The sequence below is a fragment of the Papaver somniferum genome, chromosome 2 (genome assembly GCF_003573695.1).
Source record: "Papaver somniferum cultivar HN1 chromosome 2, ASM357369v1, whole genome shotgun sequence".
NCBI classification, from domain to species: Eukaryota; Viridiplantae; Streptophyta; class Magnoliopsida; order Ranunculales; family Papaveraceae; genus Papaver; species Papaver somniferum.
The window spans coordinates 190074118-190091839 of NC_039359.1; positions in this window are offsets into that span (position 1 = coordinate 190074118).

Here is a 17722-nt window from a genome sequence, read left to right on the forward strand (position 1 = left end):
TAGAGCAACCTGATTGGTTGATAAAAGAGGGGTCGTCCAAGCATGGGCGTGGCCACACTTCCAGTACGCGTAGGGATTTAAATCGACCTGATTGGTCGATGGGAAATAGGGTCGGCAGGTATGGGCCCAACCACAACTCATATGCGTGTGGCGGGTTTAAAGCGACCTGATTGGTCGACGAGAAACATGGCCGGTCGGGCAACATGGGGTGTGGCCACTTGCAAGTGGCGCCGACTGGTCTATAACATGGCCACATCTCCCTTTGTTTCTGATCCTATTCCGCGGCTCCTTTTATTCCTTGTTTTCTGATTTTCGGTAGGATTTTGCACCTACTGATCCATGGAGGATTAATTGCCTAGTTCTCCTAAGCTTAATCTCGACCGGCGGGGTCTAATACACTGCGCAGGGCGCAAAACCCTAATTTTTGCAAATTAGTCAGAGTAATATCAGAATCTTGTGACTTATCACAAAATTGATTGAATTCTATGTGTTGACACAAAGTTCTTTAAGTTTATTTCCAGGGAGCAGTATGCTTTCCGATTGAGTACTTTATGCAAGGACCTTAACCTTGATACTTGGAAATTCGTGCTACTCTGCTGCGAGTGAACACAAATTGTCATGTCATATTAATGTTAAGGGTTCGGCCATAGCATAAAAAGCATTCAAAGAAACTTATATCAATTGAATAATATAGGCAGGGTTCCGAAATTTACAGAACATCTGGGATTGTTGCTACATGCACCATTCTGGATAGATTTCATGAGAAAATATTGAGTTGCTCAATAAATGCGCCAGTGGAGAGGTTGAAAAGTCATCACTTTTACATGGCTCCGTTTCTTTGCAGAACGACGACACATTAAATGCAAGGTTTTACAATTTTAACCCTGAACCAAAAACCATCATCAACATTAAGTCCCCTGCTTAGCACGTAACAGTGGAATTGTTGCGGGGTAAGCATGAGATGGTGACATGTAAGGATATAAATCGAAAGTACAAGACATAAGGAGATTACCAGGAAATTTTTATTGGCCTTTGGTAATTGACTTGAACGACCAACAATTTTGTATTGGCGTGCTGTTCGGCAAAGGAGCTCTGGTGTCAGGGAGCATTGGCACCGGTTTGGCCATGGAGTTCTGCGTCATGTGGGCGTGGCTAAATCCAAAGCGGATTCCTTTTCCTACCCAAACTCCTAGGACACCGTGCATATAAAAGGCATCGCACATCCTCTTATTCTTGCTTCGTTGGCTTTGCTTTTGCGGTGGCGAGCTTCTTTCCGTCAGTATCTGGGTGAGTCAATCATCCCAGATAGATAAGTATATAATCAGCTGATATCCCGTATCTAGAGCGTTCGTGTACGGCAGGTAAAGAGTTTTTCATTTCCAGGTTCCATCAGTTTGTATAATAAAAGAGCACTTCGAGCTTTTCTTTTCATGTCGATCACCACAGGATTGCGTTCATCTCCCTTTAGGTATTTTTCATATCCTCTTGCAGTTTTCCTTTTGTATTCTTTTATTACGTAGGCTGCTGATGCAGACATAGTGATTCTCTGCAGTGTATGATGGGAACTCCTGGTGATGATCATTCTTCCAATTCCTCGAAGAAAAGCTTTGAAGTTGAAAAACCCAGGGTTTCTGCGTATGAGAAGGTATTAAACAAAATTGATCCTTTTTGTTGTGAGGATGGTCAGGCCATACAGAGTACGCCTCTTGCTCATCTACTCATTGTTCGAGGGCGTATTCAAGCTTTCATGGCTTCGGTTGACATGAAGGAGAAGTTGAGACGTGATGAAGCGTCCCAGTGTGATAAGGCGTCTCAGCGCGACGAAGCATCTCAGCAACCAAGTGCCAAGGCTGAAAGATTCGCTGCTCAACTGAAGCGGCGAAGGGTTGAGCATAAGAATCCTCCAGGAGAGAATAAGTTTGATTTTCCTGTTCATAACGGCATCGTAATCCTTGACTCTGATGTGGACGAACCAGCATATCCTCAAGAGGCTGTTGGAGCAGTTTTTGAGAAAGACATCGGTGCGGTCCACGAGAAGGAGACTAAAATGGCTTGTAGAGGATGCCAAAGTTGCTGCTGAAACGGCTTCTGGAGAGGATGCTAAAGCTGCTGCTAAAACGACTTCTGGAGGGGATGCCTGCTGTTGGAGATAGTGCTTGAGAGAACTCTAGTGGAGGCGTCGCTGACCTTGGCGTTGACATTGACAACTAGTTTTCCCATATTGTTTCCTTCCGTAGAAGAACAATCTTTTCGTAGCTTGTAGATGTTTTGATACTTCAAGTTTTTTTTTTTGTTCATGTGACTGAAGCCATGCTTCACCGAGTAATATTTTTCCATTCGTGCTGTTTTGATAATTTGGATAAATGAACAAAATCTCCCGAAATAATCCTAAAAATCCCTTTTATGAAAAAAACTTTCTTTCATTCTTCCAAAGCGATTGAGCAAATGGAAAGCCAAAACACATAAATAGCGCAACAATAATGTTGGTTGGTGTGTCGCATTCCCTCCGTTTATCTACTTCCACAATAACGCCCCCGCATGCCGTTGGCAAAAGTAACTCAAAACAGTGGAAACAATAGCAATAGTTAAGGATTTGACCAACCTTTCATTCGATCTTGCAAACTACACAGGGCGTACATGGCATGCCGCCTGGGTATGTAGAACCGTGAGGTGCCACAAACTGGGAAACACGCCACAAGAAGCGAGGAAATCTCGTCTGGTGAAGGTTGAAGCCAGCTGAGAGAAGGTGCCCGTGTCGCCACTTGATAATCTTCTTCCTTGCGTATTCTCCGCTTCAGTATTTTGGATGAGATATTTCTGGTAGGGTTTGATTTTGAAGGGATGGGTAATGACTTTGAGGGTTCAGACTTACTTGGTATTTTTCCTTTGAGTGATTCAGGAAAACTTATTTTTTGAAAGAAACGATGCTTTAATTAAAATCGAAACCCCAATTATGATTGCAAGTAGTGCAATCATTTTGTAGGAATTCCAAATATTTCATGAAAATGAAAATTGTTGAAGGAAATACCAGGAAGAATTTTAAGGGGAGAGGCGACATGACACCTGTTTATGGGTAAAAACTGTTTCCGCTGGTTTTGGTAATTTGGGTGTGCGGATGAAAAACGAGTCTAAACCTAAAATAAATACACTGCATAGGAGTACTTTTACATTCGAGAGATCAATCTGTACAATCCTAGCGTAAACTAAGAAATGGTCGTTCCAGTATTGCTTCGGTCACAAAGTGAAGGAGAAGGGTTGGTCTTAGGGAGGGAAGCGAAGAAGGTGTTGAGACCAGAATGGTTAATTCTGAAGGTGTGGCTATTTTATAACTTGTATAAGAATTTGGAACTGGCTTGCGAAATGAAAGCCATCAGTTCTTTGGTATTTTTCTGGATACTGTGTTGTTGTTCTCCCCAAAACTTGTTATTTTGTGGAAATAGGTAAAACCTATTTATACAAGTCATATTGAACGCACCCTGATCTCGTAAAAAGTTGGGGTGATTGAGTAATGGAGAAGTGGGATTGTGTGTAAATTCTAAAGACCACGTTCCCAGCATGTAGGAAACTGGTTAGTTTACACCAACTACTTCTTACTACCACTAACTTCCCTGCTTTATGACACTTTCTTATAATGGATGTATTGCACGCCACACGCTGTAAACCGCCAGACCAATACCCTGATGAGCATCTCCCAGTTTGTGACATGTTTGATGTCTCGAGTGTTTTCATGGAAAACGTGTAGAAGATTGCTATGTGTGGCAAGTCAAAGTCAGGAGACTTTCCACAGGAGAATAACACGTGATGCTATTTGTCTTGCCTTGGTTGATCGCCCAAAACTTGTCGCAGGCCTGTCAATTCTGTGGAGAATTTGGACGGATGAGATCGTAACTCATGAGAAAGGGTAGCCATGGAATATGGCCACGTTCTGTTGGCACCTGATGGTAGCACAGTGGCACCATTGGAATAACTAGCACATGCCAGTGGCACAACGGCATGGCTGGCATAGTTAGTGCATGCCAGTGGCACAATTTTGCAAGTAGTGCCTGGCGTGGCCATGGCCGCTAGATTTTGGCACATTGGTGTTGGACCCAAATGTGATGTGGCATCATTGCCCCTGTTGCCACATCAATCCCAATACTCTGGGAAACATTACTTGGCTTGGTTGGCGTAGCAACTTTTCCTAAATTAGAGTTTGGCGTGCCAAAACCCTAATTAGTGCATACGGCATGCGACATGTGGCATGCGGTCGTGGCGCATCGATGTTTTGTGCAAATGGTTCCATAGCCAGGCCATCATGTGGAAACGACCACAGGAGTAAGGATTTCCACGGGTGGCTATGATATGACGTCTTTATTAGGGTTTCCTGGGTCCCGCACGGCTCGTGGCATGTTGTGGGCCCGAACTGGCATAATTTGTACCACGACTGGAAATTAAGGTTTCAACCATGCAAGGTGGTGTTTTTGGTTAGGATAACCACATTGAAGTCTGTTATGGCGTTGCCACGAACAGAAGGTGGATTAGCACGTTGGCGTGCAATTTATGGTATGTTGCCACGTTCGGCATGTTTCTGTGGCAAAGCGGCATGTTTGGCCTGCACATTTGGCATGTTTGGCATGCCAATTAGCGTATTGGCGCAACTTCGGAAAGTGACCATCTGGCGCAACTTTGCCTCTTTTGATACCGTGGCAGGTTTACAGTGACCTGATTGGTCGACTAAAAGAGGGGCCGGCCAAGCATGGGTGTGGCCACACTTCCAGTGTGCGTGTGAAGGATTTAAAGCCACCTGATTGGTCGATGGGAAATAGGGCCGGAAAGTATGGGCCCAGCCACAACTCATGTGCATGTGGCTGGAATAGGGGCCGGTTTGAGCATCATGGGGTACGGTCACTTGCAAGTGGCGCCGTTTGTCCTGTGGCATGGCCACACATCCTTTTGTTGATGATCCTATTCTGCGGGTCCTTTATCGCTTGTTTTCTGTTTGTGGGTAGGATTTTGCACCCACTAATCCATGGCGGATTAATTTCCTAGTTCGCCTAGGCTTAATTTCGACAGGAAAGGTCTAATATACTGCGTAGGGCGGAAAACCCTAATTTTTGCAAATTAGTCAGGTAATATCTGAATCTTGTGAATTATCACAAAATTGATTGAATTCCATGTGTTGACACAGAGTTCTTTAAGTTCATTACCAGAGAGCAGTATGCTTTCCGACTGAATACTTTATGCAAGGACCTTAGCCTTGATACTTGGAAATTCGTGCTACTCTGTTGCGAGTGAACACAAATTGTCATGCCATATCAATATTAAGGGTTAAGACAGGGAACATAGAACAGAAAACATTCAAAGAAACTTATATTAATTGACTAATACAGGCAAGCTGCAAAAATTTACAGAATATCTGGAATTGTTGCTACATGCACCATTCTGGGTAAATTTCATAAGAAAATATCGAGTTGCTCAATGAATGTGCCAGTGAAGAGTTTGAACACTCATCGCTTTCACATATCCCCGTTTCTTTATAGAGTGACGGCATATTAAATGTAAAGTTTACAATTTTAACCCTAAGCTAAAAACCACCATCAACATTAAGTCCCCTGCTTAGCTCGTAACAGTGGCATTGTTGCGGGGTAAGCATGAATTGGTGATAGACAGGGATATAAATCGAAAAGGCAAGTCAAGAAAAGATTGCCTGGAAAAATTCGACTAACTTTTGGAAGGAGTCACGAGCAGTCTATGATCCTTGTGTTGACAATTTTGGCGTATTTCTGACTTGGCCACATGGTACTGGCGTTGGTGCTGCAACTTCGTCCACAAACTGTTGATGCTGGAGCTGCAACCTTAGCCACAGAACAGTGATGATGACGCTACAACCTTGGCCACGGAAAGGCGGAGACGGCGCTGCTGACTAGACCACGGAACGATAGAGATGGCACTGCTGGCTTGAACACAGAACGACAGAGATGGCGTTGCTGGCTTGGACACAGAATTTTGGAACGGGCTTGGCCCCGAAATGTTGGCGCAGGATTGGCTGCATACTGTTGGCGCCATGGAACATTGCCACCTCGGGCCCGGTTGCATTCTTCCGTGCATAGCTTAAACGAGAAACCTTCCTCTAATCGAACTCCAAAAGTGCTATGCCTATAAAAGGCGCTTCCTATCTTCTTTACTTTTATTGTTGTCTTTGTTTCCACGTCTTGGTGTTAGCGGCATCAATGGAGGGAATAACAACAATAATGCAGGCGAGCATATTTCAGGTACGTATTTCGACGTTTCTTCTTTTGCTTGCTCTTCTGTGTTGGTATAAACCCTATCCATAGGTATGACCTCCAAAAATATTTTCAATATGAATGATTCCTCTTCCCTCAAAATATTTTAGTAGTGTTAGCCACAACATGTACAACAACGAAACCAATCAATATGTTAGATGAGCATGTATACGCGGACAACTATGTTTGGTCCTTCCATGAAACCTAGTTGTAGGGTTTCCCTTATTCATGAGCACAACTCCTGCGGCAAAGCGTGATTTGGTCGAGGGCAATGGTTTCTCCAAGAGCATGTTCCCGTTGAGCAAGCATCAGTTCCCATTCCTTTTGGCCATGAGTGCCATGACATGCGACTAAAGGAAAATTTTCCCATAGAAAATTTGTTGTAGACTCTTGATTATTGTACCCAGATTTTGATAAAATCTCTATGCACGCTTTTCTTCAAAGTAGTAATTTTCTTCCTTGTTCCATTGTAGTTACTTCAAAAGCATAAGGAATTTTGTTAAGATGTCACCTGAAAGCAATTCTGCCGCCGGATCGAGAAATGCTAACAACTCCAAGCCGAACACGGATAATGATTTCTTTACAAGGTCTGCTACAGTTACAAGGACCCATCTCAAATTCGTGGCAATCCTTCTGACTGATTCTGAGAATGAAGGAGAAGTCCAATCGGTTTATCCAGGGCGTATAATGAGGTTTTGCCTCCAGAAGGAAGAGTATCCGACTTCTCCCATAGACTTCGAAATCTGTCATAGTCCATTGCGTTCTTATGATAAATGGATGAAATTTATGATAGGCCAAGACCATGTAAGGGATAATCTAACTGGGGCGCAAATCATGAATGCTGTTATGGCGTCCGCGACACTTCAAATCAGAAAGGATGCTGCAGGTCTGATTACTTTCATCTCCATATTTTTTCCGGAAAATCACACGGCTTTATGTAGGTGAGTTGAGATGACCATTACTTTGGAAATCTTAGCCGTTCTATTGAGTCTTCCGATAATTGGGAATATTGACGTCATCTTGTATGAGAAAGAAGAAGAAATGCATGCTACTTTGGTCACGAAATCAACAGAATATGTCCGGAAACATTGTGAAGAAAAGTGCTTCTACAACTGGTGGGTGTCTGAGTGGTTCCCCGATGAGTCAGAGCTGGATCAGGTGTTGGATGATACACTCCATATTGCTGCATTTTTAGCTCTGTGGTTATCTAGGGAAATTTTTGATGATGGTTCTGGTAAGAAAAACACAAGGCAGAAGCTCGTCAAATTTTCCATCAAATTAGCGAAAGGCGTTGTTCTTCCCATCGGTAGTTTGTTCCTTGGATCTTTGTACACCCATCAGGATCACTTAACAACGGATATGTATGTCTCTAATGGATATATGAAAGTAGACTCCTATGTCCATGTCGCCTTTCTCCAAGTATGTTTGTGGGAGAATTTCAAAGACTACGCTCCTAAGCCGAAAACCTCATTTCCTGATACATTTTGCGGTTCCAGGATACTCCGTTGTTTGGAGAGGCGTCCCAAACCTGGATCAAAGCTCATTGATTTTCATGAAAACGCGTATAGAGTTGAATTTCGTCCTTGGGCTCCATTCCACACGTCTATAGTTCATCCAAACACTTTTGCTTCTGCCTCGAACATGACGTTGCATTCTGCCGAAGAGAACATGAGCATTGGAGAAACTCTGTTTATGTGAAGCTGCATTTCTGGATATGTGCCGTATTTTTTTCAGAGGATCTTGTGAAGTAGATCCCTACAACATTGACAGGGTTGCTCGTCACATGGGTTTTGATCAGGGGGTTCCGTTTCACCGTCCATTCACGGGTCCAAAAGATCTGTTGCCAGCCGTTACCAATAGCCGTGTATTTGCGCCCCATAAAATCCTCCCTCTTCTTCTCCCAGAACGAAAACCGGTGACAACCTCCAACTATAATGTTTTCTGGCAGGAAGAGTTCCTCGCTATTCATCAATTCGTGCAGGATGTTGGGACGGTTCCACGCGACAAACCCGCTTCTAAAGTTCTGGCAAAACACGGATTATTGAGGTTGCTTTCTTCGGGTAAGCGGCAATCTGACAGTCCCCAGGAAAAAGAGCAAAGGTCCAAAAGTCGTGCGGGCAGCATCCGATCGGCTTCGACGACCCTCGTGACTTTCATTTCTTCCAACATGCAAGTATGTATGATTTTCTTTCTGATTTGACCGTATTGCATAAATATTCTGAATTATCGCTACTAAACATCCCTTCCCTTTTTAACTCAGGGTCTTAATAAGGTAAATGCCTTCACCAGACTTGCACGTGGCCATAAAAGGGCGCCTTCTGTAGAAAAGTCTGGCGATACTGTGCCCCTTAACAGTGAAGAGGAAGATGATGAAGAAGAAGAAAGCTCAGAATCCGACGGCGATGAGAAAAGTACTTCAGGGCACAACAGTGAGTCTTCTTCCAGTCCCAGTGGGCCCGCAGATGAGTCGGTGAGTTTCCCACACGTTTTCTTATTGGACTATTTTTTTATACGGAATAAATATCCAATTGGTGATATTTACAAGAAGAAGTCGCTTCTGAAGATAACCCTGAAATGGAGATTCATGGAAATGAAGATGTAACTGTGTCTCCAATCATGGAAACTGTACCCGCTGGTAATCTAGAGATGGAGGTCGATCGTCATGAGAGTGATGTTGAGTCTCCAATGACGGAAAACATTGTCATGTCGACGGGCGTGATTGTTCCCAAAGAATCTTTGCTAGTCGCACATCCAAACGCATGTGTCGTTTTTGATCCTCCATTCGAGGCTCCTTTTGAGGGTCACGTGTTGATTGTAGGATTCAGTGTGCCAGTGAAATATGCGGAGCTATAAACCAAAATATGGGAAAGGTATTGACATATCGCAACAACTAACAAGATCACCAGCCGATTTGCGTTGGTTAAGCGTGTGGAAGAAGCCTTATCTTCAATTCATGATATGTGCAACGTGACTGGACATACTGTTTCTGAAGATGTAATCTCGAGCTGGAAGTTCCACTGGGATGTGTGTATAGACTTTGAGTTTAACACCTCCTGGTTCTGTGAAGGATTTTCTAATATCCAAAAGCTGCAGGCTGAAGCGGTTAAAGGTCCTTCCGCGGATTTGATTAATCAACAAGAGGCGGAAGTCGAAAAGTTATCTCATGAGTTGAAGCTGAAACAGGTGGCTCTTCAAAGCACGAAGGATGTCTTTTCCAAGAAGAACGAGCCATTGTTGGGCAATTTCCCTTGAATGTTTTTTTTTTTTTGAACTTCCTTCTCTTAGGTTTTGAAAGGCAAGAGACGCCTCTTTTTATGGTATGATTTTCTGATTTTTTGGATTGATTGATGACTGTTTTATAAGAATTTTTTGAATTGGTTTATTTTTGGAATAATGGCTCTTTGATCAATTGATATGTTAGAATTCGTGTAAGTAGCACAATTATTCTGGAAAATTGTGAAACCGTGAATATTGCATGAAAAGGGAAAAAATGGGATGATATGAATTCTTGGGATAATTGGGTTATCGGTTTCCACAGTCAATACATAATTGATGCATGTGTACACCTTTAATAAGTTCAAAACAATAGGTTATGTAAACATTGTCTGACAAAACTTACTCGCTTTAGGGTCTTTCAACAAAAGTGAATATTCAGGGCGTAAATGCGAGTTTTTGTGTGACGCCATCCTTGCCACGAGAAGTCCCCAGTTGTTCTTTATTGTCTGTGAAACATCTTTATGTCGATCCGAGGTAAGGGGGAGAATCTCTAGTCCCCAGACGCAATTCCCCTGAATCTATCTTTTCTTGGACGATGCGCTTCAAAGCATTGCATTCACTGGTAGGATGATGGATGAATCTGTGATACTGGAAATACCTTGAATCTAGCATTACCTGATCAGTGGGTGGGCGCCATACCGGGGGTAGTTGGACTAATACCTCTTGTACCCAAATATCCAATAGATCTATAACTCTTCTTATAGGCAACGAGAAGCGTTGATATTTTGAGTCCGGGTTCTCTCGCATCTGTGGCTGCCGTGGCGGAAGTTCCTGCAGGCTTTGGCATGAAGCTCTCTTTGAGGGCGGAATTGACGCTTGAGCGATCATTGATTCATGAGCGGACCGTTTGCTTCTATCATATTGCTGAAAGCTAATTTCTCTTGAGGGATCTTTATCAGTGGCAGCAACACGAGGTGGTTGGGCTGGATATGCGTCTTGGCAGATTTCCCCCTCTTCAGGTGCCTCTTTCTTAAATAAAGCAGTCGTGGCTGCAGACTGTTGGACGACCCTTTGAACCTCCGCGAGGGTTTGGAGGTAAATGTTTTCCAACAAAGCTTCATAAGCCGGCTCTTTACCTTTGTCCTGTAGTCGCTGCGACATACTTTGCAAATCTCCTTCCTTGATCTTGTGAAACTGTTTTGGCTCTCTGGAGGAATCCAATTGGTTGTTCTTTCCCTGCTCATGGCTACGTGATCCGTTTGCATCTTCATTGGTAGAAATACAGGACTTGTCCAGAGGTTGAACGTCCTTCGTATTATTCTGGAAATTTGTGAGATCTTCCAACAGGTATTCGCCGATTCTTTACTCAATCGACTTATCATACTCTTCAAGACATGAAGCGTTTCAATTTGCCACCTGATAATATCAACTTGGTTTGCAGCCATATCCTCTAGCGTTTTTATTACACCTTCCATGGTGGTTGGCTTCTGGATGTTCATTGCTTTTGAAATGTTCGAATGACCAGGATACATTTGGGAAATTGGAATATTTGACTGAAATGAGTATTAGTTAATGATTAGATTAAACCTAATACTAATTGGGATGGAAATGAAATCGAGAATTCAATTCGATATTGCAACCAAGAGATTAATCTCCCACTGTGGTCGCCAGTTGTTTATGGGTAATAATTGTTTCTGCTGGTTTTGGTAATTTAGGTGCGTGGATGAGAAACGAGTATAAACCTAAAACAAATACACTGCACGGGAGTACTTTTATATTCGATAGATCAATCTGTACAATCCTGGCCTAAACTAAGAAATTGTCGTTCCAGTCTTGCTTCGGTCACAAAGTGAAGGAGAAGGGTTGGTTTTAGGGAGGGAAACAAATAAGGTGTTGAGACCATAATGGTTAATTCTGAAGGTGTGGCTATTTTATGACTTGTATCAGAATTTGGAACTGGCTTCTGGAATGAAAGCTATCAGTTCTTTGGTATTTTTCAGGGAACTGTGTTGTTGTTCTCCCCAAAACTTGTTGTTTTGTGGAAATAGGTAAAACCTATTAATACAAGTCATATTGAACGCACCCTGATCTCGTAGAAAGTGGGAGTGATTGAGTAATGTAGAAGTGGGATTGTGTATAAATGCTAGAGACCACGTTCCCAACATGTAGGAAACTAGTTAGTTATACCCATTACTTCTTACTACCACTAACTTCCCTGCTTTCTGACACTTTCTTATAATGGACGTGTTGCACGCCATACGCTGTAAACCGCCAGACCAATACCCTGATGAGTATCCCCCAGTTTGTGACATGTTTGATGTCTCGAGTATTTTCGTGAAAAATGTGTAGTAGATTGCTATGTGTGGCAAGTTAAAGTCAGGATACTTGCCATAGGAGAATAGCACGTGATGCTATTTGGCTTGCCTTGGTTGATCGCCCAAAACTTGCCGCAGGCCTGTCAATTCTGTGGCGAATTTGGACGGCGGAGATCGTAACTCATGAGAAAGGATGGCCATGGATTAGGCCACGTTCTGTTGGCGCCTGATGGTAGCACAGTGGCGCCATTGGCATAATTAGCACATGTAAGTGGCACAACATCATGGTTAGCATAATTAGTGCATGCCAGTGGCACAATGGTGCAAGTAGCGCCTGGCATAGCCATGGCAGCTAGATTTTGCACATTGGTGTTGGACCCAAATGTGGTGTGGAAACATTGGTCCTGTTGCCACATCAATCCTAATATTTCTGAGAAACGTTACTTGTCTTGGTTGGCGTAGCAACTTTTCCTATATTAGGGTTTAGCGTGCCAAAACCCTAGTGCATACAGCATGCGGCATGTGGTCGTGGCGCATCGACGTTTTGTGCAAATGGTGTCATAGCCACGCCAAAGGAACCATATCCAGGACATCATGTGGAAACGGCCACAGGAGTAAGGATTTCCAAGGGTGGATATGATATGGCATCTTTATTAGGGTTTCCTGGGTCCCGCATGACGGCCCGAAGTGGCATACTTTATACCACGGATGGAAATTAAGGTTTCGACCATGCAAGGTCGTGTTTCTGGTTAGGATAACCACATTGAAGTCTGTTATGGCGTTGGACGCGAACATAAGGTGGGTTAGCACGCTGGAGCACTATTTATGGTATGTTACCACGTTCGACATGTTTCTGTGGCAAAGCGACATGTTTGGCCTGAACATTTGGCATGTTTGGCATGCCAATTAGCGTATTGGAGCAACTTCGGAAAGTGACCATCTGGCGCAACTTTTCCTCTTTTGATACTGTGGCAGATTTAGAGTGAACTGATTGGTCGACTAAAAGAGGGTCCGGCCAAGCATGGGTGTGGCCACACTTCCATTGTGCGTGTGGCGAATTTAAAGCCACTTTATTGGTCGATAGTAAATAGGGCCGATTTGAGCACCATGGGGTGCAGTCACTTGCAAGTGGCGCCGGTTAGCCAGTTGCATGGACACACCTCCTTTTGTTGTTGTTCTTACTCCGCGGCTCCTTTATCCCTTGTTTTTTGTTTGTGGGTAGGATTTTGCACCCACTAATCCATGGAGGATTAATTGCCTAGTTCGCCTAGGCTTAATTTCGACAGGCAAGGGCTAATATACTGCGCAGGGCGCAAAAACCCTAATGTTTGCAAATTAGTCAGGTAATATCTGAATCTTGTGAATTATCACAAAATTTATTGAATTCTATGTGTTTACACAGAGTTCTTTAAGTTCATTACCAGAGAGAAGTATGCTTTCCGATTGAATACTTTATGCAAGGACCTTAGCCTTGATACTTGGAAATTCGTGCTACTCTGCAGCGAGTGAACACAAATTATCATGCCATATCAATATTAAGGGTTCATCCGGGGAACATAGCACAGAAAGCATTCAAAGAAACTTATATTAATTGAATAATATAGGCAAGCTGCCAAAATTTACAGAATATCTGGGATTGTTGCTACATGCACCATTCTGGGTAAATTTCATAAGAAAATATCGAGTCGCTCAATAAATGTGCCAGTGAAGAGGTTGAACACTCATCGCTTTCACATGGCCCCGTTTCTATACAGAGTGACGACATATTAAATGTAAAGTTTACCATTTTAACCCTGAGCTAAAAACCACCATCAACAACACCTTAGGCTTTGAAGGGTTTGAGCTACCGGGCATGTATTACTACACTTCTAACTTGTCAACGTTGATGATCTTACAGTAGCCTCCCAAAATAACTTTTGCTGCTAGGTATGGCTCATCTGTAGAATAGGACGAAGGAGGTTGAGCGGCAACTTTCACTACCATGTCTCCAACTTGGAATGGGTTATGATGTTGCGTCGCTATTTGATTCTTGGATCCATTATTTTTGACTAAGACAGCTTCCAAACTTTTAATGAAATATTTGAAGGGCTCGGAATCCCATTCACATCTTCCAATGCCGCCCTGGTTGGTAATTGGATCGAGTCCCCAGGCCTGGACGAGAGGAGAAGTGACTGATTGCAGAAAGGGTTGTTCAATGAGACTTACTTGTGTCTGAAATATGCGTATGTACGTTTATGGGCTCTCTCCAAGCAATTAGGTTACATTGGAAAGTTGTAGATACGGCAGCATACAGTCCTCAGGGCCGGACGGCTTGTTGGAAATTATTTTAGGAACGGACACCGGCAGAGGACATACTCCTAACTTTGCTTTATTGTTATGCACCCACGAGCACCCCAGAATCATATCATAATTTTGGCATTCTTTAACAATGTGGAATTTTTCATGTGTTAGAGCATCTCCCACCTTGATTTTGAGGTTAATGTAGTCGTAAGCGCTTATTGCTTCTCCTTTTGGGTTTTTTTTTAGCACAATCGGGGAGTGAGTGGCCCCCTTCTTTGAAATTCATGTAGCTCTCAGAGTCTTGATGGTAACAATATTGAAGTCGGAGGCCGCGTCGATTAGTGTGCTCTCGAACTCGACATTCTTCAGGTGAGCAGTGGTCAGCAGTCCCCAGTTGCACTCTAACAGTGTTTCCTAAGAGAGGTTGGGATTTGGGAGTGGTTTCTTCGATAGAGGAAAGTATTTTTCCCGACACAACGCGATTGAGGTCTGCAAATATATCTTGACGCTGCGCCTTGGAGAAATAGAGGATTTCACACACACTCTGCATCATGGACTGCACGGTTCTGTAAACAGAGTACCCTGAAAGCATACAACTCTTGACTGGAAGAGGATATCTGTGAACTCCCTCATTTCCCAGCTGAAGTTCCCCCGCCTCTATCGTTTCCTTGAAGATGCATTTCAATCTATTGTATTCATTGTTCGGGTGATGGACGAACCTGTGGTAGCGGCAATACTTGGGATTTGCCATTTCCTCTTCAGTTGGCGGACGCCTGATAGGAGGCAGCTTGATGGAATCATCTTGAATCCATGCTTCCAAGAGTTCAATTACTTCCTCGATTGGGAATGGGAAATCTATGGCAGCTTCTCCAGCTTCTTGGCGTTGCACAGGAGCTTTAGTCGCGGCTTTCCGAGGTAGAGCCACCTGATGTGCTGGTGTTGCACGCTTGGGTTGTTTTTCTCCCGTCGGGGCTTTCCTCCTTCACTCACCACGCTTACAGAGGGGCCAGTGTTATATTGCTTGTTGTTGAGGCGTCTGTTTACTCGAGTTTCGCGTGCATCTTCACCTTGGATGGCCTGGTTCTCTTTAACAATGCTGGTGCTGTTGTGGCCGACTGTTTGGCATCTTCATGAAGATCAAAGAATGTCTGGAATCATATATTCTCTAGCAAGGTGCGATAAATGGGAACCATGCCGTTAATACATGACTCCACTAATTGTTGTTCAGTCACTTTTGGATCATGAAAATCCAGTGCCTGAATCTCTTGAAAAAATCGTTTGGATGCTCATTGTTTTGTTGAAATATTCTCCCCAAATATGTAAAGGTAATTTTCTCAGATACAAAGAAATACTTCTTGTAGAAAGTGGTAACCATGTCACACCAGTTTGAGATGTTGTTTGGTGCAATGTTGTTGTACCAGGTGTATGCTCTTCCAGTGACTTTGACAATTCTTTCAGACGAAGGACATGATTGTATTTGTGCTCTCTCAGAGATTCCAGAAATCGAGAGACATGCTCGCGAGTGTTACCAGTGCCATCATAAAGGAAAAATTTAGGAGACGAGTATCCTCTCGAGAGAGGAACTATTTGCACATCAGGAGGATATGGGGGTTGATGCTGATGCATGTCCACCGGGTTTTCTTTGTCTCGGTTTCGAAGAAGTCGTTCCATATCTTCACGCGTGATGAAATTGGATGGATGATTCCTCTCCAATGGACGTTCCGGAGAAAAACGGGCCTCTTCATCTACAAAGGTGCGCCCTGCTGAGGTACTGGCGCAAAGAGTATTAAAGGTGCTCCTCATTGGCTTTGGTTGGTGTGATTCCTATGGTAGCCGCTCCGTTAGTGTCTTTAGGAAAGTAAGTACCTCTTTCTGAGTTGAAGCTATGTTCGTCTGAGCCTTAGAAAGAACTTCCTGTCTTTCCATAAAATCAGCAATGGTAATAGGGGGTTGGCCTCTTCTAGTTCCTCCAGTCTCTCGTCCCGATGGTGGAGTGGCAGCGGCTCTGGTGACAACTGGGGGCGTTACGCTTGAAGAAAAATTGGGGGTGGCGGCAGCGGCTCTCGCTCTGGTGATTGGAGGTGTAACACCTAAGGGAACGTTTCCTGCACTGCTGGTATTGATCATGCTGACATGTGGTACATTGATATCACTGGAAGGAACGTCGATACCAATGGCGTTTTCAGCGTTGGTGGCCTGAGGGTTTGTTGCTGACCCGGACCTGAGCTCTACCGTCTTGAAATTGGGATTGAAAAAATGAATTTGAAAATGAAATTGGAAATTCATATTGCAACCGAGAGATTAATCTACCACTGTGGTCGCCAATTGTTTATGGGTAAAAACTGTTTCTGCTGGTTTTCGTAAATTTGGATGTGTGGATGAGAAACGAATTTAGACCTAAACAAATGCACTGCACGGGAGTACTTAGAATTCGAGAGATCAATATGTACAATCCTGGCATAATGGCCGTTCCAGTCTTGCTTCGGTCAAAAAGTGAAGAAGAAGGGTTGGTCTTAGGGAGGGAAGCAAAGAAGGTGTTGAGACCAGAATAGTTAATTCTGTAGGTGTGGCTATTTTATGACTTGTATCAGATGTGGAACTAGCTTGCGAAATGTAAGCTATCAGTTCTTTTGTGTTTTTTGGATACTGTGTTTTTGTTAACCAAAACTATTCCTTTGGTTGAAATAGGTAAAACCTATTTATACAAGTCATATTGAACGCACCCTGATCTCGTAGAAAGTGGGAATGATTGAGTGATGGAGAAGTGGGGTCATGTGTAAATGCCAGAAACCATGTTCCCACAATGAAGGAAACAGGTTAGTTTACACCCACCACTTCTTGCCGCCACTAACTTCCCTGCTTTCTAACACTTTCTTATAATGGGCTTATTGCACGCCGCACATTGTAAACCGCCAGACCAATACCCTGATGAGTATCCCCCAGTTTGTGACATGTTTGATGTCTCGAGTGTTTTCATGGAAAATGTGTAGAAGATTGCTATGTGTGGCAAGTCAAAGTCAGGAGACTTGCCGTAGGAGAATAGCATGTGATGCTATTAGGCTTGTCTTGGTTGGTCGCCTGAGACTTTCCACAGGACTGTCAATTCTGTGGCGAATTTGGTCGGCTGAGATCGTAACTCATGAGAAAGGGTGGCCATTGATTATGGCCACATTCTGTTGGCGCCTGATAATAGCACAGTGGCGTCATTAGCACATGCCAATGGCGTAATGGAATATTTAGCACAGGATAGTGGCACAATGGCATGGTTGGCATATTTAGCGCATGCTGGTGGAACGATGGTGCAAGTAGCGCCTGGCGCAGCCATGACCGCTAGATTTTGGAATATTGGTATTAGACCCAAATATGGCTTGGAAACATTAGTTCCAGTTGCCACATCAATCCCAAATTAGAGTTTTGCATGCCGAAAACCCTAATTGGTGCGTGTGGCATGTGGTTGCGGCACGGTGACGTTTTTTGTGCAAACGGTGCTATCGTCATGCCAAAGGAACTATAGCAAGGCTATAATGTGGAAACGTCCACAAGAGCAAGGGTTTCTATGAATGGATATGGTATGGCGCCATTCTTAGGGTTTCCTGGGTCCTGCAAGGCTCGTGGCATGTTGTAGGGCCCGAAGTGGCGTAATTTGGG